The sequence below is a fragment of the Balaenoptera borealis genome (genome assembly GCF_965194805.1).
Source record: "Balaenoptera borealis genome assembly, chromosome: 9".
NCBI classification, from domain to species: domain Eukaryota; kingdom Metazoa; phylum Chordata; class Mammalia; order Artiodactyla; family Balaenopteridae; genus Balaenoptera; species Balaenoptera borealis.
This window is the reverse complement of record NC_138873.1, coordinates 63,132,775-63,150,232: the sequence shown is the minus strand read 5'-3', so window position 1 is coordinate 63,150,232 and position 17,458 is coordinate 63,132,775. Positions and strand designations below refer to the sequence as shown.

Below are 17,458 nucleotides of genomic sequence, written 5' to 3'. Positions count from 1 at the left end.
ATAAAGGCTGTATTTAATATAACACATGAATAAATATTTTAAATTATAACTAAGAAGAAACCAATGCTATAAACTCATACATACTTTTAACAATGTAAATAACACTCCCTTTTTAATTAATATCTTTAGTAATTCATAGCCTAGAGAGGCTATTCAAAGTTTCAACAAAAGCTTTGAAAGTGACTGTGCTTATTGCTTTATTTGTCAAAGGATGTTCTCAGTCTAACTACATAGACCCTAAATGCCCCCATTCTCTTCAAGGCTTACTTGTGTGTAAGCCTTCATTTTCTTCCTGTCAGACTCTCTGATTGCACACGTTTTGGTTTGTTTTTAGATTTTGTAAAATACAATTAGGCATTAGTCACAAAGCTAGTTTTACAAGCCTTTTGTTCCTGCCTGTATTCAAAATTGAAGAAACATATCAGCAAACTTTCCTCATCATTCTGTAAGGAACACAAAATTTCAAAGTGTTAGTGACAACATGTTATCTGTTAGTCAAACAATTCCATGATACCAGTAAAGCAGGTATTGATATAAATAATGACACTGAAGCCCATATCGATTAAATAACATCCCAGGTCTTCAGCCAGCTATTGGTAAAGGCAGGACTGAACACAATATATTGTTTGTTTTGTTTTTCAAGTAAAGCGAAAGTTTATTGTAAATAGGTACAAACCTACATGAACAGCAGGCAAGTTCGCAGACATTCTTGGGTCTGATATAATAGCCTGGGTCACATGGGGACTTTGGAAATTTGGAACACGCAGTTACTCTCTGTGTACATCAGTGATTTCTTTGCACTCCATTTTTCTCTGTCGCTTGGGGGCTATATGGTCCCTCACATCCCTGCTTCTATCTTCCCTCTAGTGAATGCCCCTGGAAAGAATCCAAGATTTGTTTTTGCAAGTTATACAAATTATTATCTTTTAAATTATTACCAGCTGTATCAATATCATATACTATTCAGCAAAATTATTATAATGGCTTACCACAATGCTTCTACTGCATTGGTTTATGAATAGCTTGGGAGTTTGGACATTATGTACAATGTTCTCAGAAAGGACAAGCTTCATCTTATCCTCTACGTAAAATTTTGAGTCATGATCTATAGCACATTGATTAGAAGCCCAAGCTCTGAAGTCAGTCCTACCATTACTATGAACTTGAGTAAGTCACCTGACCTCTCTGAATTTAGGTTCCACATCCGTGGAAATTCATTAATCAGGAGAGTCATGTCAATTGATGTAAAGAATTTAACACATGTCCCAGACCATAATTATTACCCAATACATATTGATTCTCTTATTACTGGTATTATCTTTCTAGTTGAATTTTATCTTTATGCTTCATAAACTCTCCAGTCCTCCAAAATCCCCTCCATTCCCACCATTAGAAATTTCATAGCTCTGGGTAATATACTAGCTCTAACTCAAAGAAAATCGAGAGATACTCCCTCTGTCAAGTTTTCAAAACATTAAATTTCTTACCGCAAAATATTTTCATTCTATATAATGGCTTAGTGAAATGCATAATACTCTGGCTTATTTTTAGGAGTTCAATTACATAAGACCTATATATATTTCTAATATATTTATCAGAAGCACAGATAAAGCAAATTGTTTATATGTCGGGCTATGTTTGGAAGATTTATCAGTTTTAGATTTACAGAGTTTGAGTTTTGGCCAAGTACAATTCACAGAGACTTTCTAGCTTGAATTTTTCTAAAATGATACCTAAAGTCCTCCTTTGATATTCCCATTCACTTAAATGTATTCCTCCATGCCAAAGGCTACATATGTTCTTGTATGTGTATAAACCAAATAATGTCATATAAAACATAATCTCTTCAAAATTTTCTCCAGACACTTGGCATAGTACTTACAACTAATCATGTAAAGGGTAGGCCTGAAGTAAGTGGTCAGGTGGTCTCACTATTCAGACACTAACTTATATTTTACCTATTTTTGTATAAGTCTTCAGTACACAAGGAGAATCTATGTCCTTGGCATACAATGATTCTAAATTTTGGAGGTAGACCTTGCAACCAACTTTTCCTTGGCCTTAGGCAAATTATTTAACATCTCTGAGTTTCTGTTTTCTTATTTATAAAATATATATGGTACGTGTATATACATAGATGTATGTATGTGATATATATATATACACACATATATTTGACAAATACATACCAAGTTTGATATACATGTATAGACACATATTTTATATATATCAAATGTTTATGCAGTACATATACATGTATCAAATATATGTATATATGTGTATAAATATTTAAATATAGATGCATATAACATTTTATACGAAATATATGCATGTGTGGATATGTATGTGTATATGTGTGTATATATTTATTTATGTGTACATATGTACGTATCTATATGTGTGTATACACACACACACAAAGTCTTGTTATAAGTAAAGTGTGAGTATAGAAACTGACAAATATCCTGAAAACTGATATGTATTATTTGTTTTACCATATTTGTAACATCACATACTCTAAAAGCCTTGGCACTGTGAGGACTTTAGTACAAGCCCTTCCCTTTACCTGGAATACTCTTGCCCCAGACATCGCCTTGCTCTGCCTCTCACAATCAGGTCTCTGATCTGATGTCACCTCCTCAGAGAGTGTTTGCCTGAGTACACTGTCGAAAATTGCACACCCATCACTCTATCCCTGTAACATAAGTTTCTTTTTTGCTCAAAATTCATCATTGCCTGACATTATATCATGTCTTTTGTATATGGTACAGATCACTGGTAAGTGTAGGGAACGGACCTTTTCCTGCTTGACACATTGCCAAGAGTAGAACAGTTGGAAGAGAGCCGAGTGCCTAGCAGGTCCTTAATTTAAAAAAATGTTAAATGAATGTTGGCTTTCTGGAATGAGGATAAAATTTTAAAATTGAACTACATTGCTGTTAGAAGCAAAATCAAAGTGTGTGTGTGTGGGGGGGTGTAGGATGTGTATCTCACAAATGCAAACAAATGTATATTTCTTGATTTACACACAAGCTTTATTTACATATAAGAAAATGTACTCATGGTATGTGCAAAATTTGATGGGTGTTTGACACATTTTTACAACCGTAAGATCACCACCGCATCTAAGATGCAAGACTGGTCTCAGCCTAAAAAGTTTTGTTATGCACCTTTTGCAATTAACACTCGCCATTCCCTGACCTAGTTAGTTAACACTGATCTGATTTTATCATTTTAGATTATTTTGACTCTTCTAAAATTTCATATAAATACAATCATACCATATGTACTGTACTCTCTAAAAGCTGATTTTTTTTACTCATAAAAATGCTTTTTTTTCAGTGTGTGATTAATACTTGGTGATGCCTGTAACAGTATTTTGTTCCTTTTTATTGATGAGTGGTATTTCATTGTGTGGAGTATACCACAATATATTGTCATTTCATGATGGGCATTTGGATTGTCTTCCCCTTTTGGTTATTATGAATAAAGCTGCTAAGAACATGAGTATCTTTGTAGACATATATTTTTTATTTATGGAATTGCTGAGCGAATGTAGGTGGATGCTAAATTTTATAAGAAACTGCCAAACTGTTTTCCAAAGTGGTCTTAACATTTTTGTACCTCCATGAGCCATGTATGAGAATTGCAGTTTCCCTAGATCCTCAGAAACACTTGGTATTGTTAATCCATTTAACTGACCATTCTAATGTGTGTGAAATGCTATTTTATGTCATATTGTGGTTTAAGTATGTATATCCATAATGGCTAATCTTTTCATGTAATTATTTGTCATAATATATCTTCTTTTTGGAAGGTATTATTCAAGTATTATATCTTTTTACTTATTTCGGTTGTTTTTCTTTTAATTATGGGACTATAAGATTTCTAAAAATATTTTAAACCTGAAATCTTGTCAGACAAACATATTGGAAATACTTTTCCAAGCCTGTGTTTTACCTTTCAATTTTTAAGAGACTTCTTTTAAAAAACAAAATATTTAAATATTCATTAAATCCAATTTATTAATTTTTCTTTTATAGTCCTTGTGTTTTGATTATTATCTACAAATCTGGGCATACCTTAAGGTTGTAAAATTTTGTGTTTTTCTCTATGTTTTAGATTTTACGTTTATTTATTTTTTATTTTGTTTTCTATTGAAGTATAGAAGGAACCTCTCTACTGTTTTTCATAGTGGCTGCACCAGTTCACATTCCCACCAACATTGCACAAGTGTTCCCTTTTCTTCACATCCTCTCCAACGCTTGTTATTTCTTGTCTTTTTGATAATAGAACCATAGACTTTTATATTTACAAACTTATTTGCCATTTCCAGTCCTATAAATCTGAGTTTCCATTTATTTTTAAATTTTTTTTTAATATCACTTTCTTACAAAGAAAATCCTTTGTAATTTGAAATAGGGGAGACCTAATAGTAGTGAAACATTTCCTTATTCATTTATCTGAAAAAGTTCCTATTTTACCCTTATTTCTACTGAACATATAATTCTGTATTGAGAGGGTTTTTTTTTTCTTCAGTACTTTAATGATATCCTCCCATATCCATTTGTCTTCTATTGAGTTTGATATACGATGAAGTATTACATTTTTTCTTTTAATGTAATATTTTTCCTTTGTAGCTGTTTTCAGTAATTTCTTCTAACTTCTGATTTTAGCAGTTGATTATGATGGGTCTAGATGCAAGTTTCTTTGTATTTATTCTGCTCAACATTTATTGAGCATTTTGAATGTGTAAGTTCATGTTTTTCATCACATTTGGAAGAGAGTAATTACATATAAGGTCAAATTTTTAATCTTGTTCCACAGGTCCCTCAGACTCCTTAAATTTTTATTTTATTTTTGTTTCTCTGTGTTTTTCAAATTCAATGGTTTCTATTAGATTATCTTTAAATTTATTGACCTTTCCTTCTTCCATTGTTATGCTATTGTTAAGCTCGTCCATGAAATTTTCATTTCAGTTATTGTACATTTCACTTTCTCAAATTTCCACTTGGCCCTTTTCTACAGGTCCCATTTCTTTGCTGAATTGCTCTGTTTACTCATTAAGTCCATATTTTCCTTTGAGTTTTCCAACATATTTTCCCCTCAATATATTTTAAAGTTTTGTTTGCTAAATCTGATTTGAGATTGCTTTAAAGTCAATTTCTGCTCTTTGCTTGTTCATGGGTCACACTCACACTTTTTTCTTTTCTTTGTTCTTTTTTTTTGACATCTAGTAATTTGTGGGGGGCGCTGTAAACTTGACATTGTCAATAATATGTTATATAGACCATGGTTTCTTATCTATCTTTAAAGAGTATTGCCTTTTTCCTCCATGTAGGTGTTTCTATTATTGGTTGATCATCTTATACTTGTGTAGGCTTACTTTTAACACATTGTTTGGGTGGATCTGTAGAAAATACAAGGTGTTTAACAAGCTTCTCTAACTTTATAGGACACGTCCTCAGATCCATCTTTCCTATGGATCTTGTTAGGTTAACTTTTAGGGTTTTTTGTTGTTGTTGTTGTTAATGGCAGATCTAGATTAGATCTTACTCTAAGGAGTACTCTTTAGTCCTAATGATGATCTTTCTATTGCCTTAGCATACTGGGGTATTCATTCTCTCTCTTTCTGGAACAGAACTCCAATATCTTTCAGCATGCTGAAATTTTAGTGTCTCTCTTCTGTTCTCATCTCTTTAATAGCTGAGTCTCTCTCAGTACATGTGCAGCCTACCTTTCAGTTAAGAACTCAAAGATAAATTCTTCACAGTCTAACCCTCTCAACTCCCTCTATCTGGTGCCCTGACTTCACATATATTTCAGCTGCTTCAAATACTACAAGTTTTAGTCTCTGCTTTCTCAGCTCAGAGGGATCATAGTGCTTTTCTTGGGCTCAAGTTCTCTGCAAAAAATTGGAAAGTTGTGCGAAGGTACAAAGATGCAAGGATTGTGTGCCTCAGCTTGTGTTTCCCCTTTTTCGGAAATTCCAGTCTCAAGTTGCCTATTGTTCAATGTCTGAAAACAATTGCCTTATTGATTGATTGATTGATTGATTGATTGATTGATAGAATGGCTAATTTCATACCTGTTATCCTACACTGTTTGGTAGATGAATCTTCCATTAAACATGTTAATTTCTCAAAATTATTAATTTTTTCATTGTATAGCACTAAAAGACTAATAGACAGTAAACTAATAAACAATCATGTAATACTCAAGTTATATATACATCTATAAAGGAAGCATAACTTTTTAATAGTTGGTTAAATATTCACTTTTAAACATAAAATAATTTATTTCATTTTGACTTGAAATATTCTACTAGAGAATTTACTTACTTCTACCAATTTTATTTATAGAAAATGCTATAGATGTTACCCAGAATTTTTTGAAATTGTAAGTGATAACAAAAAAAATCATGTAAATACTGACAAAATTAAATAATTAAAATTGTTTCACTGTATATGCCTATAGTAATTCTCCACTATATCTATAGTGTCCAACATTGTAATCAAAAGAGGAGATTGTAAACAAGTTTGTAGTTTGCTCTTTACCAATTATAAAAGAAGTGTTAATTCTTTGTTATTTTTGTGCAGAGACAAATTTAATTTGAGTACTTGATAAAATAGATATCTATTATAAACAATGCTTTTGCATTATTTTAGTATCGTGTCCTGCTAATATTTGATATGAAAAATTCTTCAAATGATGACTGAAATTTTTTAAATTATATAAGAAGTTGTACAGTTAGTATTATTCTTATTTCTCAAATTAAAATCTCACTACAGTAATTAGTAGAATAAGACATTTGGAAACCTCAGTCACATAATTTCTAGACCTGTCCTCAATTTAATATTTATATTTAATCAATAATTAGTAAGCACTAACCTTTGGCACTTGCAACAAAGTAGTCAGCAATAGTGGTACCATCCCCTTCATGGACTTATAGTTTAGCAGGATATTTACTTCTGAGTCTTAATGTGGGTCAGGCAAACATGGTTCAAAATTATGTGTGTATATATATATATTCTCATTTAATTCTCACGTTAACTCTTTAAAGTCTGTATCATCATTATTTTATAGATGAAGAAATAGAGGTATATTCTACCAGTGTCATACCATAACACTGTTTGTTATTTTTGAAACAAAAGCTTGGCTCTTATAAAACACTGTAGAGCACTTTTTGTATTATAAACTACTAATTCAAAATCATTACTGTGCAGTTCTTTGGCACTGAAGGGCATGCACCTTCAAAATGGCATAAGGGAAACTACAGAGAAAAGGGAAATCACATTGAATTTAATCCACCTGATCCAATAATATTGCCTGTCCTCTAACCATATCTCACCTTTCCAATTTTTAACAGTCAGTTACTTCCAATTTTATCTTTTCTCCACATTAAATTTTGAGCTACAGTGAAAAACTTTGCTAAAAGTGAAGCTGGGGTCATTTTCTCTTTCTCCTCTCCATATCTATGTTAAGCAAAAAAACAAATTCAGACAAAGATAGGCGCAGTTACACTCTATCCCCTTTCCCCCTCTCCTACCCTATTCCCAGCTACATGCACTCCTCTTCCTATAACTCACCTCCATGCTCTGGAAGCCACCTTTCTTCTGATGTGAGCTAGATTTACATAGATGACTTCATTATAATGCAGTCTAAAATGCTTCAGACTACCATCCTCAACCAACTCAATCTCTCTATGTCCCAACAGATTAAAGATCATGTCACCTTGAACCTTAATTTTTGTTTGTCTTCACTGAAAAATACTTGTTTGTTGATGAATCATTTTCAAGCTCTTTACTTCTAACTGTGGAAAACCTATACTTATTTTGTAACTTAAAGTGTGACAGGAAAGCAAATGGAAATGACCCAATAAGTAGCTTATTTTCCTGCTTTTGGTACATACACACTTTCTCACACACAAACACAAGCCTAGATGCACATACATCCACTCCCCAGAGACTTTAGCTGCATCCAGATTTGTAGCTGAAGCCAAGGACTTTGGGAAGAAGCCCCTTTGATTATGCACATGGACCTCCTGCCATGTTCTCCCAGTCACCAGCTGTCTGGCCCTCTGGCAATCCCAGGCTTTTGCTCTTCCCTGGAGCACTTCACATGGCCACTGTGATCCTCTCAGCTGTCTCTGATTTTAATCCCCTCTTGGCCCAGGGTCTTAGAGCTTTTTGCTTCTTCCAGTTATTTCCAGTTTGAAATTTAAATTTGCTCCCTTGTTCTTCCAATCAAAAGTGCTGGCTGTGAGGAAAATGATTGAAATTAGGTACACATTATTTCATTTATTTTACTAAATATTTTCTTAACAACCTTGCCATATTGACGTTGTGCAAACACAGTGACACCTACGTGTGTACATATTTTGAACGCTATGTATCTACTTAGAGCCCATGGACTATCCATGAATGAAATCGACTTGCTCATATTTAAACTCAGGTACGAGTTACTTTGAGAGCAAGATTCAGTGTTCAATCTAATTTGGATCAAGAAGTTTCAATTATTTCACTCCCAAGCCATATCCTTCCCCCTCACGTGTCTCTTGTCACTAGCTCAATCATACTGCTCTTGGTAATATACTCCCCTTTCTCATAATTTCAGGGTTTATCTGCCACATGTCACAGGAATGGCTTATCATCCGATACAGTCTAATACTTTTAGTACATTTAATAAACATGATGCCTAATAATAATTAAGGAAAACCAGCACTTAAACCCGGTTGTATCTGATTTTAAAGGCCAGCCTACATTCTATTTAATGCTGAAAAAAAGGGCATATATACTTAACACCGTAAATTTGCAGTAGTGTTGAAAAAAAAACCTCCCATGTTTTGTGAAGAAACCAAACAAAATCACTGTGTGTCATCCACTGATGGTAATCCTGCTTTCTTCTCAGTGGAATCCTAAATAATGCTTTAAAACAGTTAACTTACAAAGTGGTTGCACTAGATACACGGGGAAGACTACTTTTACTTCTTTTTGCTCTCTATTGGCCTAATTATTGGTTTCAACTTTCCATTTTAGTTCCTTCTAAGGATATAATTCTCATTAATTCACAGTTTTATTTCTCTTTTAACTTTACATGTATTTCCTACCAACATCACCCCCAGTGACAATAGCCCAAGCCAGCCCTATCTGCTTACAGTTTCATGCGGGTTAAAAGAGGGTCTGGGTAAGACTATGAATGGTTTCATCAGCTCATCCTCACTCCTAGGAAACTCAAATGTCATGGTTTGCTGAGGGCAGGTCAGTCATATAACTGTGGTATAAAAATGATAGCATATTTTAATGTGTAAATAAAGAATGCCATATGGATTTCTAGATGACTTGATTCATTTGCTTTAATGAAGAGCTAATATATATATATATATAATATATCTATTTATCTCTATTTTTTACAATATCCTAAACTCTCCTAGATTTTGATTTGAGCAGTTTTCCTATAAATCCATCCCACCAACAACAAAAAATCTCTCAATGTTCAGTTTCCCTTAGGCTTTGCAACTGGGAACATAATTCTCTTGAAGTATAACCACTGCATCCTATCCTAATGTCAACAGGAAGAAGAACTTACTCTTAGAGAAATGGTAAATATAGTCCCTTGTTCGTAATATCCACTTCAAAACAGGGACCAGGAGGTCAAAACATTAGAGCATGTTTGTTTAAATGTCTTCAGTTCCAATAGCTAAACCACTTCTCTTCCCAAGAGTCCACAGTCCAGAATTTCAGGGAGCAAGGAAGAAAATGCACTGAAAAACCCAGTCACGTCTTGCAATGAAAATCTTTCCCTAGTCCAGTCAAAAACCTATTTTAGAATGGGAAGTGTGTAAGTAAGAATCTGAGAAGAAACCTGAACCAGTTGCTCAAGTCCATCTGGAAGGTAAATTTTATTGGTCATATGTACACAACAAAAGTGAAGACAGAAAAATTCCGTGCTGGCTATGAAAGAGGAGACTTTTGTGAGAATTAAAAGTCAATATTCAGGGAGTGACCTATGGTTGCAATTTGTAACCTTCTTTTTACTTCCATTCAATCAGGAGAGAAGTGGCCTACCTACATCTGACAGGTACATTATGTGTAGAAATCTGGGCTTCAAAATAAATGATAAAGAGATACAATAATTCTACAAAGCATAGCAGATATGGACTAAAAGGGGTAGATAGAGAAATGTAGGGTTAGAATCAACAGTAACAAAATTATGAGGCAAAAAAACAATAAGGATGGACTGTGCCTTGGGAACATGATATAAATAACGGGGAGGAACAAAACAGCAGTTGAAAGGTAGACTGGAGGTACATGCTTCACTCGTTCTGTAGGACAGAAAGAAATGCTTCTAAGGCTGCCTGAAGGCGAAAGAAGATGGGAAAATAGAATGATCCCTTGAAACAAAATAAGCAAACACTGTAGAATACTAGGGTTTAAGATGAGCAACTTTTACCTAGTCCTTGTGACTTGGGTAAGTTTAACACACGTGTGTCTCATTTTCCTCATTTATTAAATAAAGATGATACTTATGACTTTGACTAATCTCAAATGGCTTTTTTAATTGTTAACTGAATTATGTCTTACAATACATGTAGGAAAAGACTAGCCAGTGTTGACTACTGGAAGTCTATCCCTTTACCATGATGTATGTATGCGTGTTGTTAGGTTGTAGATTATTTAACTTGTACTAGTTTACAACACGTTGATTGGTAAGCTGTGCTATAATAGTATGTTGTTGTTCTTGCATCTTAGAAAGGGTATTAATGTGAATTGCTCAAATGGAAAGGCTGAAACATTGATAAGTAGAGTGCTGCACAGTGATAAATGTATGAACTTCATGATTTTAGACAATGAGATCAGACCATTTTTTTCAGGAATTTACAATTTGCATTGAGAAAATAACACTGTCCTATGGCATGGAATTCTAGAATGGACCAGTTGAACTGACAGTGATTTCCTTCTAAGCAGGGGTCCACAAGCAGCCAAGTTTCAACCCAAAATGTAGTGACCATGGAAGGGTGGGCATTGCCTGATTCCAATGTGCGAGGGCTGACCTGGATGGCTGCAACATATCAGCTTGACTGAACTTTTGACAGATTTCTTCCTGGCAATAGGCCCCGACCTCCCTTTTCTTGGAACATTTATTTTAGAAAAGTTGCAATCGTAAAATCCTTCTCTGCTCAATTGAGATGTAAATCTTCTGCAACCTAGGAATATCTTTTTCAAGAACCTGGGAGCCACTTCTATGAAATGTAATCATCAATAAAGACAGGGCCCTTATCTCTTAGCCGCCGTGGAAGGGTAGGAGCCTAACAAGTGCCATTTAGCAAACACAGGTGACCTAATCACATTGACCAATCTCCCCACTAATGTCTTTCAGTACTTTTCCACTAGTTCATTCCAGCACTTAAAACCACTCTCACATTTTGTTTCAGCAGAGTTGAATTTAGTCTCTCTTTTGTATTGCAGTAGTTTTGAATAAAGTCTTCCTTGCTTATTTAACTCATCCAAGTGCAATTTTTCTTTTACAGAGCTGAGAGTTTGATTTATGCAACTTCACATGTTGAGGCCCTCCTTCCCTTGGTTAGTATTTTTATTCAATACTGCCAGCCTCTGACTCTTTATTATTTTCACCTCTCATCAGTGCTGCTCAGCCCTGGTTATACATTTGAATCTTCTGAGGAGTATTTAAGCATATTGATGACTGGGCCCAACCATAGAGTCAAACTCAATTGATCCAAGGTGAGGCTGGGGTATTGTTCTTGTTAAAAATTGCCCCAGATTATAGTAATTGGTAAGACTGAGAAGTCCTTTACCAGAGGATAAAATGTTTTCCTTTCACACAATGCTTCTCCAAACATGTAAAATAAAATAAATCAGATTCTCATGCACCAAATTAGAATTGCCTGCCATTTCTGCCTCCTGGGCTATTTCTAGGTTATCTTGATTATAGATTTGGGGTTTTCTAAACTCTTTGATAACATATTTATTGACAGCTTCTAGATGTTTCTCCTGTGAAGACAGAGGTCATTTCATTATGCCCAGATTTTACTAGTTTATTTATAAAAAAATCTTTAAATTCAGAAATGAGGATAGTGAAAGACTTATTTGAGCCCCCTTTTTTATTTGGCTCATTCTATTTAGTTCTTCAAATCTCATCAGAAGTGTTATATTCTCTAGAACTGCTTACCTTTACCCTAATGCTCCTCATAGATGACAGAATGGTATCACCTGTGAGTTTGATGGAACTGCAGACTCAGCGCACACACCCAAGTGTACTGAATCAGGATGATTCAGAGCCTTTAACAAGATACACAGGTGATTCTGATGCACATTAACAGTTGTGACGTACTGCTTAATTCCTAACGTAGCTTTTTGACCACTCCTGTGGGCTTCCAGAGCAAACTGGGTTTCCTGCAAGCTAGCTCTTATCACAAGGAAAAGGAACCTTGGCTTACTTGTTTGCCCCTTTCACTGGAAGGTAAGTTATTTGACAGTAGATTTTTACTTGATTTTTGTATTACTAGTATCTAGCACATTCCCTGGTGTTTAGTAGGCATTCAATATATATGTTGAAGAAAGGACTTCTTAGTTATTCTTAGTCTTCCTAATTTTTTTTTCCTTGTTTCCTTTTCTTTTTCAATCCCATATTTTAGAATCATATATTATGTTACAGTATTAGGTGATGTTAGTGACATGGAATATGTATAAAATAGAGAAATGAAAAATAAGATTGTAATATCATCCCAACACATTTTTTTCTAAAACCACTAATGTGTTTATATGTTTGAGTAGTTGACTTCATGATATAGATAAAATTGAGTGTTATTTTTTTCATGTAACATTATGCAATAAACACTTCCATGCGGCTACTTACTTTTCAAAACCACTCCTTTTTTTAAAATTGAAGTATAGTTGATTTACAATATTGTATTTCAGGTGCACAGCAAAGTGATTCAGTTATATGTATATATTTTTTCAGATTATTTTCCATTATATAGTTATTACAAGATATGGAATATTGTTCCCTGTGTTATACAGTAAATACTTGTTGCTTATCTATTTTATATATAGTGTGTATCTGTTAATCCTAAACTCCTAATTTATCCCCTCCACTCCCTCTCCCCTTTGGTAACCGTGTTTGTTTTCTATGCCTGAGTCTGTTTCTGTTTTGCAAATAGACTCAGCTGTATCATTTTTTTTAGATTTCACATATAAGCAATATCATATGATATTTGTCTTTGTCTGACTCACTTAGCATGATATCCTCTAGGTCCATCCATGTTGCTGCAAATGGCAATATTTCATACATTTTTATGGCTGAGTAATATACTCAAAAGCATATTTTTAAGTCTACTTAATAATTTCAATGAGCATTGTAGGTTATTTACATTATGACCTCAGTCTATCTCTCTAGAGGTATCAGTCAATACATGTATGCCCTTTGCTCTAAACAGACTGGACTTACTACTGGCTTTGCTTTTCTTACAGTCCTGAGTTTTTTCTGAAACAATTACTTCCTCCTAATGCTTTGCCTAAATAACTCAGCCAATTAAAATCCCATCCCATTGTATATGACTAAATGCAAACTCCTCTATAACACTTGCTCTTGTAAATCTCAAAAGATGTCTCTCCATTCTCAAAATTCCTATCACTCCCTGTTTTTTTTTTTCCTATTATGGCATTTATCACATCCACCCTGGAATTGTCTTTTAGTTTAATCTATCAGTCCATCCACAAGCAAATCTAAGAACGCTGCCCAAATATAATTGTAATTATATTACAATTATATTAAAACATTATTGTTTTTATGTTTATAATTAAAGAGACTTGCTCATAGGAGATACAGATTTTCAGCTTTATTGAAATATGCTTAATATAAAAACATTGCACATATTTAATGTATTTTGATGAGTTTTGACATATGCATATTCCTGTGATACCATCATCAAAGTAATAAACACATCAATTACCTCCAAAAGGTTTCTCCCCTTGCTCTTTTTTTTTTTTTTTTAAGCTTCATGATGACACCAAAGGCACAGGCAACAAAAATAAAAATAGATAAGTGGGACAATGTTAACCTAAAAAACTTCTGCACAGCAAAGGTGATAGTCAACAGAATGAAAAAAGAACCTATCTGCAAACCACGTATCTGTTAAAGGGTTAATTTGAAAAATATATAAGGAACTCCTGCAACTCAATAGCAAAAAAAAAAAAAAAAAAAAAGTTACAAAATGGGTAAAGGACTTGAATAGACATTTCTCCGAAGAAGACATTCAAATGGAGAACAGGTGTATTAAAAGTTGTTCAACATCACTAATTATCAGATAAATGCAAACCAAAACTTAAATCACCTGAAACCTGTTAGGATGGCCATTATCTAAAAACAAAAGATAGCAAGTGTTGGTGAGGATATGGAGAAATTGAAACCCTTGTACACTTTCGGTGGGAATATAAAAAGTGTGCAGCCACTATGGAAAACAGTATGGAGGTTCTTAAAAAATTAAAAATAAAACTGCCATATGATCCAGCAATTCCACTCTCAGGATCCTCAGACAGAAGCTTGTTTTTGATTCAAAGTCCTTTAATTTGCTCTTTTGAATGGAATGTTCTTCCTTCAGATACTTACATGGCTTCAGGTCTCCTTCAAATTGTGACTTTTTAAACTTGCATTCTTTTAGCAGCCCCCTTACCCTTTCTCTCCTTTCATTATCCTTTTTAAAGCTTTGACAGCACTATTATTTGAAACTTTATGATATGTGTTTGTTTATTGTCTTTTCCACTAGAATGTAAGCACTTTGAGGGCAGGAACCTCATCTGTCTGGTTCACTAACTGGAACAGTTTTTGGCACATAGCTTATCAAGAAATATTTGTGGAATGAATTCATATATATATTTTAATCTATGTTAATCTAGCTTTTCCTGACACACAGTACTATAGTTTTAAGTTAGAATTTGTGCATGAATCACAATCCTGTTTCCAAGACTGGACATATAAAAAGTTTTAGTAAATTCTTCTTCCTCAATTTAATTTGACTGAATAAGCACAAAGCCACTATGATAATGAGAACCAGAGAGAAATCAAGGAGTTAAATTTCCATGAAATATCTAAGGGTCATAAGAGCTAAGGAAATAATCTCTTTCTCACTTTCTCCAATATCTCCTTTGACTGAGAATATGCACCATTTATTAAGGCAAAATATAGGGTAGATGTACCATTAAAGGGATTCATCATAATAAGACCAAGCTTTTGTGTTTTAAAAGATGAGCATCTTGGAACAGAGCACCTGTAAAAATGTTAGAGATTTTCAGACTGAACTGTCTACTCTAAATACATTTCTATGGTTCATTATTTTCATAACTTTTTTTAGTTTACCATGTCAGAATATAAAACTTCAGTGCCCAAATCTGCAGAAGCTTCTGTTTTATAAAGGAACTACATATCCCCGTCAGAATGCTTTTTGAAGTTTTAAAAATATAAGGTTAAACTGATTCATGTGAATTATAATAGCATGCCAGAGCATCACTTATGTGTCTCTCCCAATCTTCCTGTAATGTAACCTGAAAGGACTAAGATGGCTAATATGATTTATATCAGAGATTTTACCAAAGAAAAAAAATACACTGATAGTGAGATGTTTAGGGTAGTAAAATACATTCAAGCGAATATGACACACATATGCACACACACAGTAGGAACTTATTACAGTCTAAAGCACGTATTTTTAGGGTTTCTAAAACATGGGTTTAAAATAAATCATAAATAAATCTGTAGCTAGCTGTAATATGTGCATTATATGTCTAATTCTACTTAGTGTAAAACCACTGGAACATTTCAAAGGTAATTCTTGACTGCATTTTCCTAGCACTTATAATAGATACCGTGAAAGCATAACTTTGTAGGTAACAGGTGAGGTCATCCTTAAGTCTAAATTTTGATGAACTGTGGCTTTTGGGCTGAGATATAAAGGCAGTGTCTATGAGCTGAAACTCAAATAATTCATAGTTTTATCTCATTTTAGGATCCAATAGTGAAGAAGTAATCAAATGCTAACCTGCATACTCAATCACCCCAATTGTACAGGTGATTGTAGTCCATTATATGTACCTACTGAAGTATAAAGAATAAAGAATTTTCTGTATTGAATTAACAATTTAAAAATATACTAGGATTAATAATCTCCTTGTTATGTCAATATACATGATTGATCTTAATTTCCTGAAATTTAGTTATTGTAACTCTCTCTTCCCACTATGGGATTCTAAGATTTTTAAAGGCAGGTTAAAAAATAAGTGAGAGATTTTCTGAACCAGGGAGAGAAAAATGAAGACATAAAACTAAGAAAGACTCAAAAATTTGATATCCTCAGACATTAAAGTATAATAATAAATACTATAGCTTCAAGATATAAATTCACATGACCCCCTGCAGAGGGCTATGAGAAAGAATTCTTTTGGCACTGTCTCTGTCTTTAGAACCTCACACCTCAAGACAAACACAGGCATGAAATTAAATATGGAAAAGACATAGCAGCTGCAGAATAAAAATGTTAAATAATTACATAAATAAACAGACATCTGATACCTTCGGGTCAGAAGAGAAAAGAAAATTGAGGAAGAGTAGAAAATTAGTAAAGTTTCATCATTTTTGACTTTTAAAAATAATTTTTCCACTAGTGATTAGATTTGTTTAGCTGAATAACCCCAAAATAATGAGTGATGAATAAAAAATCATACTCATGAGGAAAAGGAGCATGCTTTATTTGTTTTAACAGAATTGTATAAATATGTGTAGATTTTAGACATAATTGACCAAGTTAATGCCTTGAGAAGCTAATCACTGAATGATAGGAGGAAATATAAAAATGTTTACAAACTGTAACTTTATTTCCAAATGCATTCTCCATTCATTCCAGATACTATAGTACACACAGTTTGCAAAATTTTTATTTAAAATTGTCATGGAAGTTTTTTCCTGGCCTCCTCATTGAGGACTCCGAGAGGCAGACTTGTGATATATTTAAATCTTAACTAATTGAGAGACATAGTTTCTTAAATAAAATTAAAAAAAAAAATACACATAGCCCTTAAGATCTTGTTATACTTCCCTTAGTTAACCAAATGTTTTCTCTCACCAATAGGCTCAGTGTTCACTGTTTATTAGTAAGCATGAGTTCTGGTGCCTTTTCAGTGGTATAATGGATGGTTGGTGAACACATGAATAAGCAGAATATCATCAGATATTTCCAGAAGCTTATTACCCTGTGCAGGTGTGACTGACATGCTCTACTTTCTTTTGTCAAGTGGCTACACGGAACCTAGGCTAAAAGATTTCCAGCACTATCAAAAGCATATTACAGTGGCTTCAATCTTTGAAGGTAAGTTCCCAATGAGGGAAGATTAAGTTGTCTATGTGTGTGGTTCTGGGGTTAGGCATCAGGAGACTCAAAGAGAACTCT

At 33.7% G+C, this 17,458-nt stretch overlaps 1 long non-coding RNA gene across 1 annotated transcript in view; it reads left to right on the top strand.

The window, feature by feature from the left end:
• Positions 1–9,375: 9,375 nt before the first annotated feature.
• LOC309634832 overlaps positions 9,376–17,458 on the top strand; it is a 91,466-nt gene continuing 83,383 nt past the window's right edge. The window contains exon 1 of the long non-coding RNA XR_014248456.1: positions 9,376–17,377. This is a non-coding gene — a long non-coding RNA (uncharacterized lncRNA). The remainder of the gene's footprint in view (positions 17,378–17,458) is intronic.